Below are 26,739 nucleotides of genomic sequence, written 5' to 3'. Positions count from 1 at the left end.
TTATGCATGTAGACTTTATTGTGAACAGGTTAAAGAAGTCTAAGGCATGATAAATGTCACCATCTTATTAGCCATATCACAGCTGCTTCGCATGGCAATGAACCCAACTGAATATTGATGGCATTTGATTACCTGCTGGCACTATTGCGTAGAGGAAGAAAATAGGTTTATTTGTAAGATTTGGAAACGGAATACAAACATCCTGACAACGTTGATATATACAGCCAAAATAATTTTCTTTGTACAAAGAACTACTGATTTTTTTTATATTTTTACTCTCGATGGCCTTTTCAATAAGCACCTTAGAAAGAACAAATAATTTATCTGTTCTAAACTGTACTTGTTGGCGCTATATATACATGAATAGAAACTGTTACAAATGTACGAACATTGAAGTATTACTGTTAGTGACGCGCTCCTAGTTATCATCGGTTATAAAGCAGGTCTGAAGAGGAAATAAAAGCCATTGGAAAAAGAGAGATATTAGCGACTGGTTAATTTTAAATTAATTTGTTTGGCCTTCTGTATGACTGGAAGAGCAAGTGTCTGAGAGGATGAGTCCAGTTCGAGCTCAACGCTTCCACTGGAGGAGGCCGACGCCGACACCTACAAACAGCAAACATCAGGAATGCCACACTAATCACTTGAACAGTCATTTCTAGTTGTATTTTAGCACAGGCTACTTAGCGTACTAACTCTAAAAACCTCTAGTTGCTATTACATTTCAACAATTGTTTGGCTCACTTCCAATAACCACTATCGTGATCTTTTTGAATATGCCAAAAACTCCCAATCTAAAGATTTTTCACACAGTTTCTTGATAGCATAAACACATTCACTATGTTTCCATGGTGCGCAGTACTGCGATGCAGCCCCCTCCGAAGTCGAGGGGATTGTACGTTTCCATGCTGCGCAGTGGTTTTCAGCAAATTAGCCAGAGAAGAGATATTGTATAAATCGAATCGCCTGATGGAGAAATAGAATCGATCATGGATACCGAACGTCAGAAACGGTCTTTTCATGCTTCTGTCGTCATTATACTTTTATTTATAATACACATTCACAAGGTTTTACAAACCTTAACACAATTTTTACAAAGTAATATATTTTTAATAAGTATTTTTAAGTAATATATTATTTAAACGTTAATTTAAGACTTGCCACCTATTTTTTTAAAAATGTTGGTATTGATAACAAAGTCTAGGAAAGCAATCACCTCATCATCCTCGTGGGTGCAGACCATAATTAAATTTAAGTGAAAGATCGGAAGAAAAGAAAAAAAAAACAAGATTAGGGGAATAAGTTTGTACTAGTTTATGCCCCTCGAAGAATCCGTTTCCACGGCATGAGAGCTATGCGCAGCCACTGCGCAATTGCTGTTTCCTTGCTGTGAATTTTCTCTGGCTTCGCACTGATCAGTGCGCAGTGATTTTAGTGTGAAGACGCCGTTTCCATGATTCGGAGAGGGCCCGACTCCGAAGCACTGCGCATCATGGAAACATAGTGATTAACTCCTTTGCTACTGACTAACATTCATGCGATTTACTTTAAATACAGCCATTCTCAGAAAATTCCTATAATTGAAGTTACTACTACAATAGAAAGAATTGAGATAAATTAAACATTCAATTTTCACAATAACCATCCGAGTCTCCGCTTTCAGATGGTATTAAATTCAAATCAAAACTCATATTAATTACATGTGGACTTGTGTCTCAAAGGAGGTAGTTTTAGAAAACTTCCAATTTCAATTACTTGTTGAAACAAAGTTGGACTTGCACTATAAAATTGGTATAATATAATCAATTAAGAAAAAAATATTGTTTTATTACATCAAATACAAAGATATGAATATTATTCATGTATATAGCATTTAGTCATGAAAATCATGGAACTCTAATCTAGAACTTTTCTCCGCTAGTATCATCCTTCAAACCAAAACAGCAAATGTACATGCCAGTATGTCTCAAATAAACTGTGATAAACACTTCAATTAGTAAAAGTATGTTCAATAAGCTCTGTTCTCGACTTTTGGCACTTGATAGGCAGCTCTAAGAATCAATTGATCCCATTGAAGGTGAATGATAATTTTAGACAGACTATGGCTCACTACCTAGAAAATGCATTTTTATACAATGCATTTGCGTAACAATTCCAATCGTCAGAATTAAAAGTTAATAATAACTTTGAAATACTGCAAAAAGATTCTCTTTGCTATTCACCATGTCTTACTCTTGCACAGAGTAAGACATGGTGAATCTTTTGATACCAAATAACTGTAATGTGAAATTTGTTGCAAATCAACCTTTAACCCTTAGACTGCGACCTTATTCCTTGCTCCAAGGTATACAGTGCCACTTTTTTTTTCAATTCAAAAACAAAGCATTTTGTTTTGGCTCTTGCTCTGTTATTACTTGGCCTATCTAGCCTAAATTAATAATATATATTATTAGAACCCTTTAAACACTAAAATAAGACCAATAGCACTCGTTTTGGTGACTTTATAGCGAAACAGATGATGTTGAATACAAAAAGCTTAATCAAGCTTTTCACAAGAAAGAAACAACCATCTGGGCTCGAGTTTATATTTCATGAATGCTAGCCATTTCATTTTACCGCTAGATGTGTTAAGATAACAACATGAAAGCAATTTGATCAAATTAGAATAAATTAATGCAAAGTTATATAATGTAATATAAATATAATACCAACCGGAAATGGTCTCTGAAAAAACCAGAGAGATCGACTAACATATAAATCTGTATCATTAAACTTTGATTATCGATAGCAGAAACTTCCTAAAATTGAAGACAATGAGTGCTCCCACACAAAAGGTTTCGGATTTATACTAAAAAACATTGTAACTAAAACATAAAACACCGGATAAAAATGTATGTCTTTTTATAAAAGCGAACGGTTTTGGATAACGGACTTGCAAAACATCATTTTTCTACTGATGATAAAAGCAATTACCAAGCAATATAGCAGCTTTCTTTTAATTTTTATAGATGGACACAAGTTTAACCTGTGTAAGAATTTGGGTTAATGGGCTGTCATAAAGTTTTCAAAGTGTTGATAATATTTAACCCTTTCGCAGGCGGATTTTCAGGACTATATCAGAACCCCTGGGCGAATTAATTTTTCGGAAAATCAATTTCTTTTAAAAGGTTTATACACTCTTTTGTATGTTATTGTGTGCATATATCTATGTATAAACACGCATATGTATACATGTATATGTCCAGATGTATATATATCTATATATTACAAATGAATAAAAATGTATAACATGAAAATATGTATATATGTAGATCTACCAAGATAAATATATATATTGTATATCTTTTTATAATACAAGTGTACACTTTAATAAGCACAATTTCTGTATAATATATCCAAAAGCATTCTCCTTTGCAAAGGCCTACATAACAGTCTTTGCACCATGTGCTTATTCTTGTCTTTTTGTACCAATCACACAGCATCTACTGGAGTAAATACTGAACCTGGACCTGGACTTCTCTCCTCTCTCTTCTCTCTCCCCTCTCCCCCTCTCCCCCTCTCTCTCCCTCTCTCTCCCTCTCTCTCCCTCTCTCTCCCTCCCTCTCTCTCCCTCTCCCTCTCTCTCTCAGCCAACATGGTATTCAATAGACAGAACAATGAATAGACTCACCTGACTGCTCTCATTGCCTGTCGGTGAGTCCGGTGAAGCACTGACTGAGTCTCCCTCTTCTTCAACCTAAAATAACTTCACATTATAAAGAACCAGGGCAAGTAATGTAAACACCATGTAGGAGTTATCTACTTTTGCTACTAAAGGCACACTCATGCCATAGAATTACCAACCCTTTGCTTTTTGGCATCAATGTCTTCTCCTGTGTTAAGTCTACGTTTCATGGCATCATCCTTTGCGGGCAGCAATCCCTCACTGTCACCATTCGCATTTTCTGTCTAGAAAAAATGGAGACTTGAAGGGTTAAATCAATCAGTCACTATAACAACTCCGTAATCCTTCCGTAACTGGAACACAAACTATGTGACAAAAGCAAAAAGTCTTTGGGCTCCGCAAGCAGACGAAACTGTTTAGGCTGTTTGGGGTAAAGCTAACCTGAATGAGTTCGTGGGATTCGGAGCCATCAAGGTCAATAGAAAGTGGAAGCCCGCTGTCTTGACTAGATGTCTTGAGATCGGCGTCTATATTGGTAGAAGGTGATTTGCTCACCACTGTTGGAGGAGATCTCATGTTGGCGAGGTTAGAACTACTGGAACTCTGCATAAACAATCACTCTGAATTATTCATTTTTATAGCATGCTTTGAAAGGCCTTATTTAAGATGTTGGTTGCTCTATGTGTACCACATGTAGTCTCTAGAGGCAAAGACTAACTGTTCTATCTGCGAATGTTGCAGCACAGGGATCATCTATAGACTTGATAATGTTTAAACACATCCATAGTTCGATGTCAAATATAGAGCTGCTATATTCATAGACTAATACCTCATGAGTTTAAGATAGCTCAGACATGTGAAATGGAATGATAACGATTGTCTGCTGTGGGAACTGTCAAGCACTCAGTTTACACAAGGACGAACCTTCAACAAAACTTAAGGACCCTGGTAATAAAATTAGTTTGGGTCAATACGAAGGACCTATTAAGGTTTTATAAAACCTTAATAGGTCCTCTTTAATAGATCCTCTTTCTTTAAGGTTTTATAAAGCCTTTAGGAAAGAGGATCAACACAGTATGATTATGAATAGGATTACACAGTCAATCATATTGATCCTCTCCTAAAGATTTTATGAAACCTAGATAGATCCTATGGCTAGGTTCTATCCTATCTAGCTTCAGAGTTTCAGCCCACAATTGTGTTATAAAGATCCACCCTAGTACTCGTTTGTCTAATCCTTGGGAAAGAATATCAATATGATTAGATAGTTACACCCTTTTGTCACCTCCTAATTGGATGAAACTATGTCAATGCTTTTGGGCTAAAGTTCACGGAAAAGTAAGACATTTTTCTGCTATTCCATTAATTAAATTGAATAACAAATTGATATAATGAAACTGTTAAAGTGGAAAGAAAAATAACACAGATTCTAAATGGAAATACAGTAAGATAGCAACTGTGTGGTTTCATAAGAAGATAATGTGCAGAATATAGCTCGAGTTATATCATTGACTTAATCAGCGAGTCAGACAAAATGGTTACTGAGGTTTTGATGAAATGTGAATGCCGAGACAAAGGGAATGTTTCGTTATCAGTTTCATTATAGGTTTTGCCTTTTTGTGAATTTGGCATAAAGTCTATTGGAAAGCTAAATATGCCAATAGAGACAATTCCAACAAACTGCCAATTCATTTGGTAAAAAGAGGATAATTCATAGAACATAGTGTAGTTGTATATAGTCCGTATAGTTTAGTGTATATGTATATAGTGTCCAGCCTCGTATAACTGCACATGGATTATTAATAACTTGTCTGATACTCACCTTTTTGTTGAACAGTCGGACCTGTTCAGCCAGATCTTCTGGAAGAAATGATGGAAGACTTTTTCTCTTCACGTGCTTCACATCAAGAACCATATCAGGCCGTATGATTTGCTGCCGCTTTGACTGGTTGTATACTACCAAATATAAATACCATAAAGACTGTTTGAGCAAATGAAGTTTGCAACAGCAAATCAAATCAAAAGTTATTGATAAACAAGCTATCATTGGTCTGTCAAAGATCAGTTGTATGCATGGGTCTAACAGAAAAAAAGAGTGTTTACATTGATTTTTTTGGATGAACAACTCATTTAGTAAAAGAAAAAAATTATGTGATATTAGTTTTCATCAAACTACTGGTTTATACATTAAAGAAGTCAAATTACTTTCATGTTAGGCTTTAACTTTGGGTGACACCAAAGCCTACACTTACACCTGGGAGTACTAATTAGTCTCCTAAGGTTCTGTAGCCATGGAGTTGAATGGCCAAACAAAATGATTAGTCAATAAAATTTACTCTACTAACTCCAATGAGTCACTTCGACTTTCTGATGAAATTTGCAATCAGTTAGTCGTTTAAAAAAATGACTGGAAACATAAAACCTTAGGTTTATGGCTTGCTATCTGTCTCAATTCTTAAAACCGACTGACTTACTTGTAAAACAATGATGATACTGAGAGTACATCTTTTTGATATTCCAGTGGCAATATAATGCTATTTACATGTATTTGGTCACCATGTCAACAAAAATAAACAGTTTTTAATGACTAAAATTAAACATACGACCAACCTTGATTGGAGAAACCTTGAACATCCTTGGTGAGATTAATGCTTTGGTTTTTACCTCCAGCAAACGTGAGGCCGATGAACCACTTGGTGACATACTTGCCTTCCCTACAACAGTCAGTGCTTTGAGTTAGCATTCTAAATTAGTACCATAGAATATATAATGTTATCATGGTGCAAAACAACTACAATTAATCAACAGATAACTACAGTTATTACCTACAGTTAATAAACAGATACTCATGTCATGACATCAATGCTTTCTACGAAACACATGCTAACTTTGTCATTAAGTACATATCTTTCTACAGCTCCTATCCTAACAGACAGAAACATGACAGACTTGAACACGATTTGGTGAAGAGAATCCAGAGTTTACTGAGTATAACAAAACAACTTACTCAGGAGTGAGAGGACCAAAGGATTTAGGATAAACATGAGCTCTTGAAGCTCGAATCTCTAGAGCCTGTATAAGCATCCTGATCTTTGACTCCACCAGGTCTTGCCTGTCAAATCATAGCATGCATTTGTCAACTATACAGTCTAAAGGAACATAAACCAAGTTTCCAACGGAATTATTCATAGGTATACACAGCATATCAGGGTTCCTTTTGTGTAAATTTCCTTCCAGCATAAGATGGACTTATACAAAACATACCTGTGGGTACCCATGCTTGGTAAAAAAATTTACCTCTTCAATTCAGAACCATTTAAAAAATCTTGGACTAGAAAAATAATAAAAGGACTGTTATAGTATTGCTAATAATTTAAACAAAGCAACAATAAGGCAACGCAAGTAGAAAATATACAAACGTTTTGTGATAATCCAGCAACATACCATTTTATATAACTTTTTTCTGTGTCTGCTTTGGCTATTAATATCACATAGTGCCTAAAACAAACAACAGTGTTGCTAGTAATATACTTAAAAACTAGCTGCGCTACCCGGCATTGCCCAGATAATAACAAAGTCTTTGATCCAAAAATAGATTTGCATTTAAAATATAACAACATTTGCCATTCTAACTTTCAAACTACACATCATGAGACAAGTGTTTTGTGTAATTGAAATAAAGTAATAGAGAAAATAAAAACTGCTGAAAAAGATTTTCAAACTTCGTCAAACAACTTTTAAACTTCATATCATGAGATAAATGTTTTGTGCAAGTCAAATAATTAAAAAAAATAGTTATAAATTATAAAAAGGTTTAGATGTAAATGTGAGATAATTAGCAAGTAATAGCTAAATTAAGTCAGTTTTGCTACAATTACATTAAAAGATGGTTCAGTAATGATACAATTAATACAAACTGAAAAAAAAACAAAGTAGAAATCTTGAATATGTAGAATTATTAGTAACAATTCTTGCATAGAAGTATGTGTGCGCATAAAAAGGTTACTGCTCCACCAGAAACTCTCTATCAAAACTCTATCGAATACGATAATACTGGTACCTCTCGACACTGGTACAAAGGTGAAAAGGGGATACTGGACTGTCTTTGTCTGACTGAACAGTGGCAGAATGTAGAGGCCACTCCTACTCAACATAATACAATTGTCCACATGAGAAGAATTGGCATTGACCCCAGATATAGTAATTGCGTCTTACGAAAAATATTTCCTAACAGGGAAATCGTAACGCGAGGCCACATCGGTAACATAATCAGCGTGTGCTGATGCCCGAATGACAGACATATCTTCAGACATGCTTTGAGAAATATATATATGAATAGAAAATAAAAACACCACCTCTAGTATTGTAACTGAATATTGGTAGAGAGTGACACTACTCCTAGTATTATAACTGAGGTTAGGTAAAGAGTAACATTACTCCTAGTATTATATCTGATGATAGGTAGAGAGTAACATTACCCTTACTATTATATCTGTAGATAGGTAGAGAGTAACACTACTCCTAGTAATATATCTGAGGATAGGTAGAGGGTATAACTACTCCTAGTATTATATCTGAGGATAGGTAGAAAGTAACACTACTCCTAGTAATATATCTGAGGATAGGTAGAGGGTATAACTACTCCTAGTATTATATCTGAAGATAAGTAGAGAGTAACACAACACCTAGTATTATATCTGAGTATAGGTAGATAGTAACACTACTCCTAGTACTATATCTGAGGATAAGAAGAGAGTAAAGGCATGGTCACACGAGCGCCGAAACGAACTAAATGACGCAAAACGGCGTCGCTGTCAGCTGTAAAAAGTTTGGCCGAAGACATTTCTGGCTGAAACGAACCATTTCGGTCCTGCTCAAAATTTTGTGGTCCTTGCTCTTATTGGCTGGTTAAAATTCTAGCGAGCACCCATCAAATTTCTCCTTATACGTGCGTGTGAGCAAAGTTTAAAAGGAAATGGGACGATACTTTTATTTTGTTAAATAAACAACATGAAGCGATTTACGACAAGGCTCACCTGGACTTATGATTGTGTTGCATAAATGTAAGATGTTGCACTTAAGTTTTGCATAAATGTAAGAGAATGATTGTGATTTTCTTTCGTGTAGAATATAAGTAATGTGTCATACTCATCCTGATGAAGTATCGTTGACTGATTTATTTATGTAAAACCACAGTACTATGATAAAGACTGTTTTTGTTTGTTATTTACTCAGCATAGAAAAACATTCACATGTTAATAAAAAATATAACTATGTTGATGGGAAGGGTTGGCAAAATCTTTGTATTGAGTGATTTATTTTGAGCAGCTGAACGATCTTCTGATAAATCTGCTGCGTAATTATAATTTATAATTGTTCCTCAAAGTTTTCTGTTTACAATATAAATATTTAACTCAAATACATAAAAAACTACCAATGAAACAGTGTCCTGTCTCCATACATATGGTATCTAGGAAGTGAAGTGACTTCGGATGCTGTGTGACATGTGCCGCGGACCAAACCGAAACAGCCTCCGAACCGATCCTACCTCGGTTCGGTGCTCGTGTTACCACGCCTTAACACTACTCCTAGTATTATATCTGAAAATAGGTAGAGAGTAACACTACTCCTAGTATTATATCTGAGGATAGGTAGAGAGTAACATTACTCCTAGCATTATATCTGAGGATAGGAAGAGAGTAACACTATTTCTAGTATTGTATCTGAGAATAGGTAGAGAGTAACACTACTCCTAGTATTATATCTGAGGATAGGTAGAGAGTAACACTACTCCTAGTAATATATCTGAGGATAGGTAGAGAGTAACACTACTCCTAGCATTATATCTGAGGATAGGAAGAGAGTAACACTACTTCTAGTATTGTATCTGAGAATAGGTAGAGAGTAACATTGCTCCTAGTATTATATCTGAAGATAAGTAGAGAGTAACACTACTCCTAGTATTATATTTGAGGATAAGTAGAGAGTAACACTACTCCTAGTATTATATCTGAGGATAGGTAGAGAGTAACACTACTCCTAGTATTATATCTGAAAATAGGTAGAGAGTAACACTACTTCTAGTATTGTATCTGAGAATAGGTAGAGAGTAACATTACTCCTAGCATTATATCTGAGGATGGGAAGAGAGTAACACTACTTCTAGTATTGTATCTGAGAATAGGTAGAGAGTAACACTACTCCTAGTATTATATCTGAGGATAGGTAGAGAGTAACACTACTCCTAGTAATATATCTGAGAATAGGTAGAGAGTAACACTACTCCTAGCATTATATCTGAGGATAGGAAGAGAGTAACACTACTTCTAGTATTGTATCTGAGACTAGGTAGAGAGTAACACTACTCCTAGTATTATATCTGAGGATAGGTAGAGAGTAACACTACTCCTAGTAATATATCTGAGGATAGGTAGAGAGTAACACTACTCCTAGCATTATATCTGAGGATAGGAAGAGAGTAACACTACTTCTAGTATTGTATCTGAGAATAGGTAGAGAGTAACACTACTCCTAGTATTATATCTGAGGATAGGTAAAGAGTAACACTACTACTAGTATTATATCTGAGGATAGGAAGAGAGTAATACGACTCCTAGTATTATATCTGAGGATAGGAAGAGAGTAATACGACTCCTAGTATTATATCTGAGGATAGGTAGAGAGTAACACTACTCCTAGTATTGTATCTGAGAATAGGTAGAGAGTAACACTACCCTTAGTGTTATATCTAAGGATAGGTAGAGAGTAAGACTACTCCTAGCATTATATCTTAAGATAGGTAGAGATTAACACTACTCCTATTATTATATGCGGATAGGTAAAAAGCTATATTGCAGGCAAATATGGTATATATGTATACATATATATATATTTATATATATGTATATATATACATATATATATAGTAATTACATATATATATACATGATGTATATATATATATACATATATATATATATATATATATATATATATATATATATATATATATATATATATATATATATATATATATATATATATATATATATATATATATATATATATATATATATATATATATACATGATGTATATATATATATTATATATATACTAGCTGTACTACCCAGCGTTGCCCGGGCAATAAAAAAGTTTTAGGAGAAAAGATTTATTTGTAGAATCTGCTAGAATCGTGCTTGCTAGCACGATTCTAGCATCACAGAATAATTTTGTGTGTTTTGTTCATTTCGTGATTTCGGTCAGAAACAGCAAAAAATTCGTTACGCATAGCTGTACCTTAAGTAAGCCTACTTACACAATCATCGGCACCTCATCACCCACAGTGATAAATGGTCATCTCGTCTGTCACTTTTCAAATATCCCTGCTGTCGGGTCATCAAAATTGTCATAAAGCATGGGATGACCCCCAATACTAAATGAATGCTCGGCATTACCCGGGTAATAAAAAGTCTTTGAACAGAAAATTGATTTGTATTTAACATATAACAACATTTGCCATTCTAACTTTCAAACTACATATCATGAGAAAAGTGTTTTGTGTAATTGAAATAAATTAAGAGAGAAAATAAAGCAACTGTAAAGGTTTTCAAACTTTTTCAAGCAACTGTAACTTTCGAATTTCATAAGATGAGGAAAATGTTTTTGTTCCAGTAAATTAAAAAAATGAAACATTTATAAATGGTTTTAGATATAAATGTGAAATAACTAGCAATTAATAGCTAAATTCAGTTGGTTTTGCTACAATTACAATAAATGATGATTTGGAAATGATACAATTAATAACGGTAAAAAAACAAAATAAAAATCCTGAGTATGTTGAGTTAATAATAACAATTCTTGCATAAAAATGTGTGTATAAAAAGGGTTACTGTTCCACCAGAAGCTATCCGTCAAAACACTGAATACGACGATACTGGTACCTCTCGTTACTGGTACAAATGTGAAAATGAGATATTGTACTGTCTTTGTCTGACCGAACGGTGAAAGAATGTAGAGGCCATTCCTGTTATATTCTTCTAGTAATATTGAACCAGTTTATGTGTTATCAAGATTCAACTGTATTCTCTGCTCTCTAGCATAAAACTAAATAATATGGTCAAAGCTGTAGGGTTAAACGCAAGCATAGTCAAGGCTAATGTGAGTATAATAGCTCTATAAACATAAATGTGGGAAAGTCAGTGTTTATACAAACATTGCGTAGTATGCTACTGCTATGAGAAAATAACATCATCAATGTCAACATACAACATCCCTTTCCATCTTTAATTGAATTTAGTGCACCAGTATTGAATATGCATATACCTCTGAGTGTTACACAAGCTAGGATACAGCCAATGGCTACCACAAGCACCAAAAAGAAGGCACCAAGCAGTGCCAGCCCCACAGCACAACCACAAGCCAAATCGAAACCCAAAACTCAATGACGCAATGCTCAAGCTACCAAGAAACACCCAGCTTGATGCACAATTCACCCAGAATTCCAAAACTACCTCATACTGAGACTGCTTATATGTAGATATTTGCTCAATGATAACAACTTGTATTACTATGACGGGCTAATACAACAGACTAATACGAATACCCAGATTTTCTCTTTTTTTTTCTTTTTCCCTTTTTACTTCTACACCACACCACACTACTTTCCCTACAAGAATAATATGACTAGCACTACTTTCTATTCCTATTCAACTAAATTCACACAAAAAGGGCACTACTGGCTAATCAATGACTAATAGGATTTCCATACCGCACAGGCATATTCCGCACTCTAGGTGGCCTGATTGGTGTATCAAACTTAGCACTCTGACCTTCTTCTGGTGCTGCTGGGTTGCTACTTTTATCTGGAATATTACCTGTATTATCAGCAGTACCTACACCACTTGAAGCTAAACTCGAATCAATTGAAGAACCATTGTTAGAAACACCTAGACTACCCAGCTGAACAAATCGTTTAACTTCAGAAACACTTCTACGCATTCTTTTTCCCTATGGGCTCTCTACCACCACCTCTGAACCATTCTTTCCTACAACCTTTTGTTCCAGTGGATGAGATGTAGAACTAAGCTTGTCAGTCTTGGCCTGCCTTACCAAAACTTTATCTCCTACAATTATGTCATCCTGTGACCGACCTTCATCTGTAAGAGCCCTACTTTTCTCTTGAGCCAGTGCTTGATGATCCCGCAGTTCACCATCCAGAGATTCCTGTCTCTCAAGGCAGGGTAACTTTGTCCTCATTGGTCTTCCCATCATTAGTTCACCTGGAGCTACACCAGTCACTGTATGAGGTGTGGAATGATATGCTAGCAGAAACCTTCTAAGCTCAGCTTTGTAGTCCTTACCGGACATATGTGCTATTTTGAAGCTTTTTAACAGGCTCCTGTTCTGTCTTTCCACCTCTCCATTAGCAGCAGGCCACATAGGGGTAGTTGATAACCAATAAATCCCATAACTTTGCAAAAAATCTTGCAACTCGCTGCTGACAAATTGTGGACCATTATCAGTCCTGACACTTAAAGGAACACCCCATCGACATATTATGGAATCAAGAGCTGCCGTGATTTTATCTGATTGAGTAGACTTCAAAAAACACACTTCAAAGTAACGACTGTAGTAGTCAACTACTACAAACACATTTTCTCCATTAGGCAGAGGTCCCAAAATGTCACAGGCTATATGCTCCCATGGACGATCTGGCATTTTAGTAGATACCATAGGAGGAGGTTTTGAAGGTGCACTAACCACTTGGCACTCACGGCACTCTCGACATTTAACTTCTGCTTCTTTGTCCATTCCTGACCACCATAATTTGGATCGAAGTAAATGTTTAGTCTTTTCTATTCCTTGGTGACCTTCATATGCGAATTCCACAGCCTTTGCTCGCAGCACCACTGGCATGACTATATTGTTGCCTCTCATGACAACGCCTTCAACATCACTCAACTCCGTGTACACTGACCTGTAAGCTGGTAAACAAGTAGACCACCTTCCATCTAACAAAGCATCTCTTACTAGTTTCATCTCAGAACAGTCAATAGATGCCTTCTTGACCTCATCAAATGACATTGCTTTTGGAACTGACAACCTAGCTACCGTATGTACATATTCATCAACAACATTAGCCACATTCCTAATGCAATCCGGAGTAGCAGAAAGCCTTGACAATGGGTCAGCTATGTTTTCCTGACCTGACTTGTATACAACTTCATAATCAAATGCCATCAGTCTCAACACCCATTGCTCAATGCGAGCAGAAGGTCGAGATTGTACTTTGTTGAAGATAAACTGCAGTGGACGATGATCACTGACAAGGCGAAACTGCAAGTCAATAAGATACATTGCAAAATGCTCACAGCCCCACACAATAGCTAATGCTTCTCTCTCTGTCTGGGAATAGCGCCGTTCCACAGAGGATAAGCTTCGATGCCCATACGCTATTACAAGCTCCACACCAGCTATCTTCTGACTTAAAATGCAACCCAGCCTAAATGGACTGGCATCAACTGTAACAGTAGTTCTAGCACTAGGGTCAAAATATGCTAGTGTCTCTGTCTTTGACATCAAGGCCTTTATGCCTTCAAAAGCAGACTTCTGTTCTTTACTCCACAGAAATCGAACCCCTTTCTTAGTTAACCGGTGCAACGGCTCAGCCAAAGTTGACAAGTTCGGAAGAAATCTACCAACAAAGTTTACCAACCCAAGAAAACTTCGTAACTCTGAGACATCTTTAGGTTCCCTAGCACTAACAAAAGAGCTCACTTTCTTGGGACAAGGGGAAACACCATCAACAGAAATCTGAAATCCTACAAAGTCTATTTTGGTCACCCCAAAGACACACTTGGATGCGTTTAACGTCAGACCTAGACCACTCATTCGCTTCATGAACTCAGCTAAGCGTTCATCATGCTCTACACGATTCTTACCAAATATCACAATGTCATCTGCATAGTTTTGGCACCCTGCTAAGCCTGTGATAGATTTCTAGATTTGGTACTGAAGCTATCCCAAACATTAGTTTCTTATACGATAAAGACCAAAGGGGGTAATGAAAGTTGTGATAACTCTAGACTCAAGATCCAGTTCGAATTGATGAAACGCTTGTTTCAAATCAACCTTACTGAAATACTGAGCACCGTTCAAATTGTACAAAAACTCTTTTACTGTAGGTATATGAAGCCTCTCCCTAATAATAGCTTTGTTAGCCTGGCGCATGCCAACACATAGACGAATATATTTCCCTTCATCTTTCGGAACAGTAACTATTGGGCTAACCCATCTAGTGGGTCCTTCAACACGGTCAATAATTCCTTGCTCTAGCAACTCATCTAGTTTGACTTTTGTGAGCTCACGAAGGCTAAATGGCAGGCGTCTTACAGGCTGAGCCACTGGTGGAACACTCGGATCAATGTGCAATGAAAACCGAAAATCTCTCAGCAACCCAACACCATCAAAGCATTCCGGGAAGCGATCAACCCATGAATGAACTCCAGGACCCCCACACCTAGAGTCTCGCTCCCAGTAACCCTAGCCACCACCAGTCCAACCCTAAGCAAGTCCAACAACTAAGAAGTATGTCTGCTTAAAAAATAGTAGCCCTACCATTAAAAACGTAAAATACAGTATCTACACGTTTGTTAGTATCAGGCATAAAAACATGAACATGAGTTTTACCAATCAGATCTAAGCATGCAGATCTGTTACCATAGGCAAAAAGTCTTTTACTTGTCTTAGTTACTGCACAGTTAATAGAGTCAGCAGTATATTTGTCCATCCAATTGCAGGAAGCCCCAGAATCAATCAACGCAGGTACATCTGACCCATTGAGTCTTAGTATTGTTCTTGCTGACTTGTTAGGATATAGATTAAACACCTCACCATAGTAGTCGTCTCCCTCATCAGCCGACATCTCGCTACTAATTGTAAATAGAGCATCCACATCAGCCTCCTGCGTATTGTTTGTAAAGTCCAAACTGTCCGCAACAGCTGCCTATGTAGTAGACTTGTTGCTTTTATCACAGTACTTCGAGCCTTTGAAGTGCCCTTTTCTTCCACACTCATTACACTGCTGCTCTCGTGCTGGGCATTCTCGAGCTGATGCCAAATGTTTGATCGACTTGCATCTATAACAGGCACGACTGTCTTTTTTGTGTGTCTTATAGCGCAATCCACTAGTGCCGCTAACCCTGTTAACTGGTTCCCCTCTCTCTTAGCACCATGACTGACATTAGCCTTTATATCACTCGTCTGCCGCAAAACAGCCTCTTCAGTTTGGGATATTGCTATAACATTGGCCAATGTGAGCCCCGAGCCTTTCTCCAAAAGTTTTATCCAAGCCTATTGCTAAAACATTTCTCTATGACTTGGTCTCTAATGACATTTTCAGTCTCTTCAAACTCACAGGTAACAGCCAATTGGCGTAATCTGGTCACATTACTAGTAATCGTCTCTCCTCATTTACTTCAGTGCGACGAAAAACTGACCTTTCATATGGTACATTCGTTTTTGGTTCAAAGTACCTGTCTAAAGCTGCCATTGCCTTGACATAAACATTGTCACCTTCAGTCTCTTCAGGCAAGACGTCGAATATGTCTTGAACTTCCTCTCCTGAAAGATCCATCAGCATCGCTTTCTTCTGTGCATTATTAGCAATCCACCTAGCTGCCACAAAGTACTCAAAGGACCGTTTCCACTTCCTCCATCTTGACCCAACAGTCAAAGGGACCACAGCCACACCAAATGGCTTAATATGAGCAGAACCATAATCCATCACGAGTCTTTGCAATTAAATAACCCGAATGATAAAAATCCACTGCAAACTCACAGTCACCTCACCAATACATCCTCGTCGCCATTGTAATATTCTTCTAGTAATATTGTACCAGTTTATGTGTTATCAAGATTCAACTGTATTCTCTGCTCTCTAGCATAAAACTGAATAATATGGTCAAAGCTGTAGGGTTAAACGCAAGCATAGTCAAGGCTAATGTGAGTATAATAGCTCTATAAACATAAATGTGGGAAAGTCAGTGTTTATACAAACATTGCGTAGTATGCTATTGCTATGAGAAAATAACATCATCAATGTCAACATACAACAATTCCTACTTGAGATAATACAATTGTCCGTGTGAAAAGTATTGACCTTCATCGTAATATAGAAATTGAACGTTACGAAAAGCCGAAAATAGAAGTTCATGAAAACACACACAAGTATCACATTTCATAGAGTTAAAAGAATTCATGGGGTTTCAAATAATAGGTCATTTAGCGTTTGCATCTGCTATATGGTATATGATAATGTCATTGATCAAAATGCCTTGCGTAGCTCAGTGGCAGAGCTCGTGGTAATAAAATTTTTAGGCGCAAACTCCGTGAGTTCAAATTCAACAGGAGGTGGAATTTTAATTCCGAGATTTTAATACCTATAGCTGAACATACAAAATGACAGATACACCAACACACAGAAAAACTTTAGGAATATATATACAAACATTAAATTTTTTGTATATATACACTCTAATATTTTTATATATTTATATATATACATTAATACTTTCATATATATACATGTACATTAATATTGTATATATACATTAAAATTTTTATATATATATTCCTATTTTATATACATGTATATACAATAATATATTTATATACATTAATATTCTTAATTTATATACATCAATATCTTTGATAAATATATTAATATTTTTTTATATATATCAACATTAATATTTATTATAATAAATACACTCTAATATTTTTATATATTGATATATATATACATTAATACTTTCATATATATACATGTACATTAATATTTTATATATACAATAATATTTTTATATATACATTCCTATTTTTATATACATGTATATACATTAATATTTTTATATACATTAATATTTTTAATTTATATACATCAATATTTTTGATAAATATATTAATATTTTTTTATATATATATACATTATTTTTATATATACATTAATAATTTTATATATACATTATTAATTTTTATATAAGTACATTAATTTTTAAAGTGCTCATGTGTAATGAAGAACTTGAATGTAATATTTAAAGGTTGAAAGACTCACTTATAGTTGAGGAAGAACTTTGATGGCTCAAACAATGCTATCCAGTTGCATTTATTATACAGGATCTTTTCCATAGTAGCAACACCTGAATACAAACATAATATGAGTGCCTTTATTTCAGCAACTATAAACAGTTGTACCTCTGCTATAATCATAATAACATCTCTGCTATCAGTAGTAATCTGAGAGACACATCAAGGCGTTTCTTTTTAGCAATAAAGTTAATTTGGTCTTCACGTATCAATAGAATTCAGATTCATTGTTTTAAAAGAAATGATATGATAAAATTATTAAAATTTATTAAAACTTTGGAATTCAGAGAATCAGCAAAATCAAAAGTACATTTGACGAATGCTTAAGGAATTTACACGTAATGAACTTTGATAAAAAACCAAAACCAGCAAAAGCAAAACCAAAATTGTCTGCAGGCTACAAAATTTAGTGTGGACTGGCTGTGTTCCATTGAATTTGATCACACACATGTAATTCTACTTGTAACATAGAAAGAAGTTATATAATTTATTTATTAAAATTTTGGATTTTAAAGAATTAGTAAAACCCAAAATATCTGCGCATGACGAAATTTAGTGTAGATTGGCTGCGTTGTATCGAATTTGATCACTAATATGTAATCCTAGTTGTAACAGACATTCAAATGATTCCATTACTTATAAGTGGATTTATAACTACAGCAAAACAGAGAGCCAGCTCTCTTACCTATATTTTAATGAGACAACACACTTGAGGAAAGAGTTGTTTGTGTAATCAACAAAAAGTAAACACTGGTTCAAGCATTAACAAATCTCCCAATTTAATATTTAACAAGATAAGGAAGTGGTATGAGCAGTATCAAGTGACAAGAGAAGAGATGACCGATGTCTGTAGTGCTACCAGGTGTTTGTTTACCTTCCTTGAACTCCGATGTCATAACATCAAGGGTTGACCTGGTCACATTGAATGTGGAATTCTGCTGAGGGTAACTTGGTGTGATAATGGGCATAAGATGGAATCTGTCAGAAGGATTGACTCTCGGGTCTCAAACTGGATATTTTAGATACGTTTCTTCTGGATCTTTTAATAGCACAGGTTTTGGCCATTCCCTGCGTCAGAAAAAACCACGTAACCAACCAAAAGGGATTCACAAAAGAATGTCTAGCCACCAAACTACGACCAGCCAACTAAAATGATCTGACAAGATAGAATGAGAAAAGTTTTTTAGCTGAGAGTTATTTGCTCTATAAATACTGATTAAAATGCCCATATATACGTAGCTTCAAGCTAAAGAAACTGGTATGCGGAGTTGTCTGACTCACTTCTAATGACATTCAGCGCAAGCTAAGACTAGTTCATGAAACTACTATAAATCATCAATCTTAAGAATGTTTTGGCAAATTTAATCCAGCAGATTTGGACTAAAAGCAAACATGTTAGGTTTGCTTCATTTGCCTATTTTATTGGAATGTTTCTCCTTTCATTCAAAAATGTAAATGCAAAGGCTAATCATGGTCAAGACTAAAATATGTAGAACCACAATTAATCTTAAGACTTGAGATAAAACCGAACATACCATGTGGACCATATGAAGAAAAATTTTAGCAGGAGAATGGAAGGTTCTGCATGAGGGTATAGCTGGCAGACACGGGCAACAAGCATAGCCCAAGAAACACCTCCTAAGAAACCCAAAACATTGGAATAGATTGCTTTACCTGTGGAATATAAGAACATATTGAGACAGTCACTACAACAAACATGAGTTCAGGTCTGACAGTTGTATCTCTTGCCTTGATATAAAATACAGTAAGTCGTGGAAAGCCATATAATAGCAGGGAGTAAAAAACTGTTTGATATACAGTACGTCTGCTATGCATCTCTACCTCAAGCTAAGAGATGTGGATGGAATAATAAAACATTTCTTAGTGAATTATGGGAAAGCTGTCATCGACAACAACAATGAAGACCAGCTTATGCATAAACTCTTTCAAGCTCTGGATTAGGAATGGTGAACACATATAGTTACCGCACGATAAGAGTTTCAATGAACACTTGGGTGTTGCAGATTAATGAGAGATTAATGAGAGATGTGCAGATTAATGAGAGATTAATGAGAGATGTGCAGATTAATGAGAGATTAATGGATTAATTAATGGGTTGTTAAAAAAAGGAGTTCTTTCCAATCCAGAGCACTCTTATACCGCTCACATCAACATGGAAACAACTAAATTGTAAAAAATGTTTGAAATGGAATAGCTTGCACGGGATTTTCTTGCACAGCATTTCCAAGCACCATTTCCATCATTTGCACGCATAAAACATCTGACAAAAATTTGCAAGTAATGAAACAGGTGTTCACCTCCACAGCGCAGAAAGAATGCATATATAAAGGAAAAGTACTACTTACGTTTTGCCCAAAGTTTCACTGCGCGGAGGGTGAGCCGAAAGTTTTCCTGAGATGCTACTTGCCTCAGTATCTCGTCTGTGACTCGGGGCCCATTCAGACTTTGCACACACTTTGTCTCCAAGTTCTTAAGTATCTTACTATCTTGTAGTGTAAGGTCCTCAGGTATACTTGGATTTGCGAGTCGAGCATAGAGCATAATTATCCAACTGTGTACAAAATGGCAGAGCAGTCAAATAAGAGTTGTCCCACACTACCTTGTCTATAAATAACATTATCGGCAAGCTAAGCACCAAAGCTCGTAACAGACAGGACTGTATTATTTTTGTTATGTTGTCTAAAGCACCTTCTAGTTTGATTGTTAGCTATCGATGTAGACATTGAGCTGCTCAGCACAGGTTTCCATTGGCATCGGCCCTGGCAGTCTAGCTTGTCTCAAACCCATCCGCACAACTTGCATCTCATTGGCCAATTATGGCTGTAACGAGCTCGTTTTATGCATTTTAAAACATTGCTAGAAATAATAAACAACTGTTTAATGTTTATTCTCATTTGACAAAAATAGAAAATGATAGTTAAAAGCATTCGTAGACCGTGTAACTTCATATAGCCGATCCACACTCGGCAGGGATCATATGAAAAGTAGAGGTGAAACCAACAAATTTGTGATTGGTTGAAGCAATTTATTTTAATGGATCTAATCTCCATTACATTAAATTCATTTCTAGCACAAGCTAGGTTAATGCATGATTCTATTTTGAACCACTACAACAGAACTAGCTGCCTAATTATATATAGAGAATAATATTCTCATTTGTAACCGATAAGTGAAGGTCAATGGTGTAGATTGGAACTGTTCATTAAGACTTTAAGATATTTGTTCCAGTAATTAAATCTATTGAAACCCATGTTTTGGTAGAAATTATACCATAAAAAAGAATGTTGTATTAGTTTGCTGTTTTCATTATTTCATTAATGTGTAGCATTTTACTGTTGAGCAAAATTACAGCGACACAAACTGTTGCTTAGATGTTAGTGCTATCACAAATTGTGGTTGATCCATATTACAAAATAGATATGTTGTCAATACTGCAATAACAGTACAGTAGACGCTCCTACAACATAGACCAGATAACGTAAAGAATTTATGTGGAGTTTGTGATTCCTCATACTTAACTATTTCATGTAACGCAAAGTGTCAGTTGGATGAGTTCTCAAATATGCGCACTTGAGAAAAAAAGTACATATAGCGTGATATCTATTATATACAACTTTTATGGTATTCTACTACGTCGTGATTCAGTAGATCGTCAGATGTGTGAAAAAATGGAGAATAGGTTAAGCAACTGTTCATGAACACTTGTAGGCGATCAATTGGCGCATGCGTTGCAGCCTTGGTCTACCAGTCCGAATATCACGAGTTAAAGTATCATCAAAAATTATCTTTTATCTTAACTTTGACCCCTGGATACAAATAAACGACGAACAGGTAGTACTGCTTTTTTACGGAAAATTATTTTTTAGTTCTGCAGAAAGGATGTCATGAGCTTTATATGATAGAGGTTAATTCTCATTGGTAAATGCTATGAGCCAATGTGATGCATTATCCAATAGTCTTGGTGTCTCAAGCCACAACAAGTATCTACACTACAGATTTGCCAAGTATTTTATCAGTGCTTGCAACCAAAATGTAGTTTAGTTATTACTGCTGTCATAGAAGAGTTAACTTTAGGTCTTACCTCAATTCCATCAAATGTCATTTTTATTACTGGAACAAATGCTTCTTCCACCGCCTGCAAGAATTAATAGTATGTTAGTAGCAATACTGTAGTGTTGGTCATGAGAACTAGCTAGTCTATAGCTACTGTTCTAGTGTACTATATTTATCATAGAAAAGAATAACAGTGAAAGATATATGTATGTGGGACTTACGTGTAAACTTTTAACGTTAGGGCAGGCAAATAGTTTGGCATAAAATGTGTCGAAAAAATCACGATGTTCAATGTGACGAGGACCAACGCACAATGCATTAATATTAGCACCTGTCAAGCAAACATGCAAGTTATCACTGTCATCAGCATTAAGTACATGTACAAACAGTACTAGGTATATTGACTATACTCAGTGTATCAGCAGTACTAGGAATTACTAGGCATACTGACTATACTTAGCAAACCAACAGTACTAGGAAGTAATGGTTATACTGGCTAAACTCAGTGTATCAACAATACTAAGGAGTACTGGGTATACTGACTATAATCAGTATATCAACAGTACTAGGAAGTACTGGATATACTGGCTATACTCGTGTATCAACAGTACTAGCAAGTACTGTGTATACTGACTATACTCTGTATATCAACAGTACTAGGAAGTACTAGGTATACTGACTATACTCAGTGTATCAACAGTACTAAAAAGTACTGGGTATACTGACCATACTCAGTGTATCAACAGTACTAGGAAGTACTAGGTATACTGACTATACTCGTGTATCAACAGTACTAGGAAGTACTGGGTATACTGAACACACTCAGTATATCAACAGTACTAGGAAGTACTGGGTATACTGACTAAACTCAGTGTATCAACAGTACTAGGAAGTACTGGGTATACTGACTATACTCAGCAAACCAACAGTACTAGGAAGTAAGGGTTATACTGGCTATACTCAGTGTATCAACAGTAATAGGAAGTACAGGGTATACTGACTATATTCAGTGTATCAACAGTATTAGTAAGTACTGGGTAGACTGACTAAACTCAGTGTATATATCAACAGTATTAGTAAGTACTGGGTATACTGACTAAACTCAGTGTATCAACAGTACTAGGAAGTACTGGGTATACTGACTATACTCAGCAAACCAACAGTACTAGGAAGTAATGGTTATACTGGCTATACTCAGTGAATCAACAGTACTAGGAAGTACTAGGTATATTGACTATACTCAGTATATCAACAGTATTAGTAAGTACTGGGTAGACTGACTATACTCAGTGAATCAACAGTACTAGGAAGAACTGGGTATACTGACTATACTCAATGTATCAACAGTACTAGGAATTACTAGGAATTACTGGGTACACTGACTATACTCAGTGTATCAACAGTACTAGGAAGTACTGGGTATACTGACTATACTCAGTGTATCAAAAGTACTAGGAATTACTCGGTATACTGACTATACTTAGTGTATCAACAGTACTAGTAAGTACTGGGTATACTGACTATACTCAGTGTATCAACAGTACTAGGAAATACTAGGTATACTGACTATACTCAGTGTATCAACAGTACTAGGAATTACTGGGTATGCTGACTATACTCATAGAACAAACATGACTGTGTTAATGGATAGCAACAGCGCTTGGTATAGCAATCTCACCTTTTTGTTGAACTCCAAGGCGATATGAACCAAAGGTATATACCTTCCCACCTACTTTTTCAGCCGCTGCTGGTGGTATAGTCTGCAAATATGCTGCATTTTATTAATCAATACTGTCAAAAAACCTAGAAAAGAGCATTAACTTCCGAATTATACAACAACACATCTATCTAGCCAAAGAACAACTATATGATAGCCAGTCCTATGTTGTAACCAGTAACATACAGTACTAGATTAACTCTATGCTTGATTACTTTATTATATATCCAACAATGCATCTGGTACAAAAACAACTTGATGATTGGCCATTTTTGATGCAACCAGTAGTGCATCTAGGAACTGAATAACTCTATGATTCATTACTTAGCCATTTATCTAACCATAACTCTAGCGAAGAAACGATTCTATGGCTGACTTCCTACCTTACACAAACTCTCTTCTTTAATCCACTCCTTGGCCATCTTGTTGACCTTTGCTAACACATTGATTCTATAAAGACAGAATAATGATATAAACTTCAAATCAATTAACATTTATGTATAATAGCTATCTGGACATTAGAGTTGTGTAGTGAACACAGCTCTCAAATTATTATTACACATAAACAATATATAAGTCTATTATATCATTCTCTATCAATTGCCAAATAGCACTTTGAACTGGCTCTTGGTAACCAATTTAAGGAACTGTCAGATTTTACATGTGTGTCTAAAGTTTTGTTATCAAAGAAAATGAGTCAATTCCTCATCGTTGTACTACGCTTGTGTTGTGTAGGTATGAGTGCTATCTATCCACACTCGAAGTATGACCATTATTTTAGAGTTAATGAATTTTCCTAGCGCTGACAACATTAGGATATTAGCAATATGATACGTGGGAATTAGTGGCTATATATAGGTAACTCCATATTGCAATTCTTTTGCCTCTTTCAAAAGCTACGGCAATATCTTAAAGAAAATGCTCATTGTTGTAAGGAAATATGTGGCAGAGTTAATGAGCGACTGCAGCTAAACCAAAACTACATATGATGGCATTAACAATAAACACACCTGGTACAAGGGAAGAGTCTGAAAATTTTATTCAGTTCTCTGGCATTGGGGAAACTCAAAAGCTAATAGCTACAGCAGTAACAAAAAATTGCACCGCTGCGAGATTTCCCGTCAGCTGACATTATTCAAGCAATGATTTGTCACCACACCTACCAAGGTGTTGTGAGCCCTATGAGTTATTGAACCCACGTACTCTTTTAAAAGTTATTACCACGTACCCTCACATACCCTTTTAAAAGCTATTAATATTTTTGCAACTATTGTAAAACTACTATTTTAATGCCACCTTTATTTGAATGCTCCCTCTATTAGACCACCGCTTTGACATTCAATATGTTTGAGTTTTACAAACCATAATAAAAAGTGATAAGTAGAAGCCTACAAATAATCCACAATTTTTGTACAAAAAGTCTACAAAATGGTACTAATAATGTATCTATTACACCAATAACAGTTAATTCTTCATTTGTTGCTGTGTTAGTTGGCATGGTTTTAGTAACACCGTAATTGAGTAGATAGATCATCATAATAACCAGAACTACACTCTGACACTCGAACTGCGCTCTGTCAGTAAGGTATAAATCCGATCTACTGTCTTCAGATTCATCCATAATGTGGTTTACAACCTGATCTGTAGAGTTGAAGCATTCTGATGAATCATGAGAATATTTTTTAGGAATACTCTACGGCGCAATAGCAGCCATTGTTATGGCATATCAAAGTCCGTTGCTAACTCCAAAGCTTTAAGGTTTTTCTTTATAACTTTGAAAGAGACACCATCGGAACAATTCATAACTAAATCCGTCTAAAATGATTTCTCCCTATTATATCACAATATGATTTACTGTTCAACTCGGTCTGATACTTATATGAAAAAACATTTTGGCAGTTTTGGCATTCTGGGGCATTAATGTCACTCCCCAAAGGAGTGCAAAATATAAACAACATTAGCATAGATTCACCCAAAAAATAGTTTTATTTAATGTCCCAAAATACTGACGAGCTAGTAAAAAAACAGACAGTCACCCTCTATTTGAACGTCACCTCTAATACAATGTACCTATAAAGGAGGATTTAAAAAATACAGCCTCATGTGGTTGAAATAGAGGTTTCACAGAAAGTAAATGAATTCTTCATTTTGTCAACAACACTCCATCCGAACAGTGTCGTTTACCACTTTTTGTAATTATTTTGAAAAACATGTTTAGAATCTGAAAGCACTTTTGAAATTCAAGCAAGTTGTTTCAATGTTAAAATTGAGTCAGGATTCTCTACAGCACACTCGAATTAGAATCGCAAGTAGATTTGTCTTTATCTGCGCTAAGCATGGAATCAACTTTATATTTAGGGATAAATAGAAATGGCTACAACAAACGTAATAAATGCTGTAAAACAAAACACCAATAGGAAAAAAGTGACGATGATAAAAATATGTGCTATATCAGCATCCAATTATATTACCTAAATCGATTCCTCAATGATCTCCATTCAACATCGCCAAGTAATCAATCAAACTTGAAAATGAACGAGATAGTGTACTGAGTACACTCAGAATATACCTGTGATTGATCTCTGCTTCAGTCTCAAACACATCAAAATTGCTTCTCATGCAATTTTCCAGAGCCTTACTGAAAGCTTTTTCTTCTGCGGTAGGCTGGTCTGTTGAAAGTGGAGGGGTGAGTCCTGAGTACCTGCCCAGCATTGTCAGAATATTTCACTAATGCACATCAACATTCAACTGTGACATTGCAGAAGACATGACATAAGAAGAGGCAATAGAAAAATAAAAATTAAAGTTAGCCTACTGTGGTGGTTCAGTTGACCCTTGAGGCATTCTTTACATAGAATCCTGTCTACAATAAAAACAATTAGTATGGTTAATTGGGTATTTACTAACAATGTAATATGACAGTATGGACTTTGAGGGCAGACAACCGCAAAATAATCTAGCAAAACAGTGTCAATGAGATACATCATGTCTTTTTCACTAATAAAACTAATGTGCATTTGTACTTCTAAAGCTTCGCAAATTATTTTAAAGCGAAACTGAATAAATTAGTTGAAAAGTAGTGTCTTGATTGTTTTCTCAAACAAACCTATTAACTATACTATATTAATTATATTAAC

At 35.6% G+C, this 26,739-nt stretch overlaps 2 pseudogenes; both read right to left on the bottom strand.

Moving 5' to 3' along the window:
• Nucleotides 1–26,446, bottom strand: LOC137400832 (poly(A) polymerase type 3-like; annotated as a pseudogene).
• On the bottom strand, nt 14,695–16,450 carry LOC137399628 (uncharacterized; annotated as a pseudogene).
• Nucleotides 26,447–26,739: the final 293 nt, after the last annotated feature.

The sequence above is a fragment of the Watersipora subatra genome, chromosome 7 (assembly GCF_963576615.1).
Source record: "Watersipora subatra chromosome 7, tzWatSuba1.1, whole genome shotgun sequence".
In the NCBI taxonomy this organism is placed as follows: Eukaryota; Metazoa; Bryozoa; class Gymnolaemata; order Cheilostomatida; family Watersiporidae; genus Watersipora; species Watersipora subatra.
Note: the sequence above shows the minus strand (reverse complement) of the source record. Positions and strands in the feature narration are given on the sequence as shown.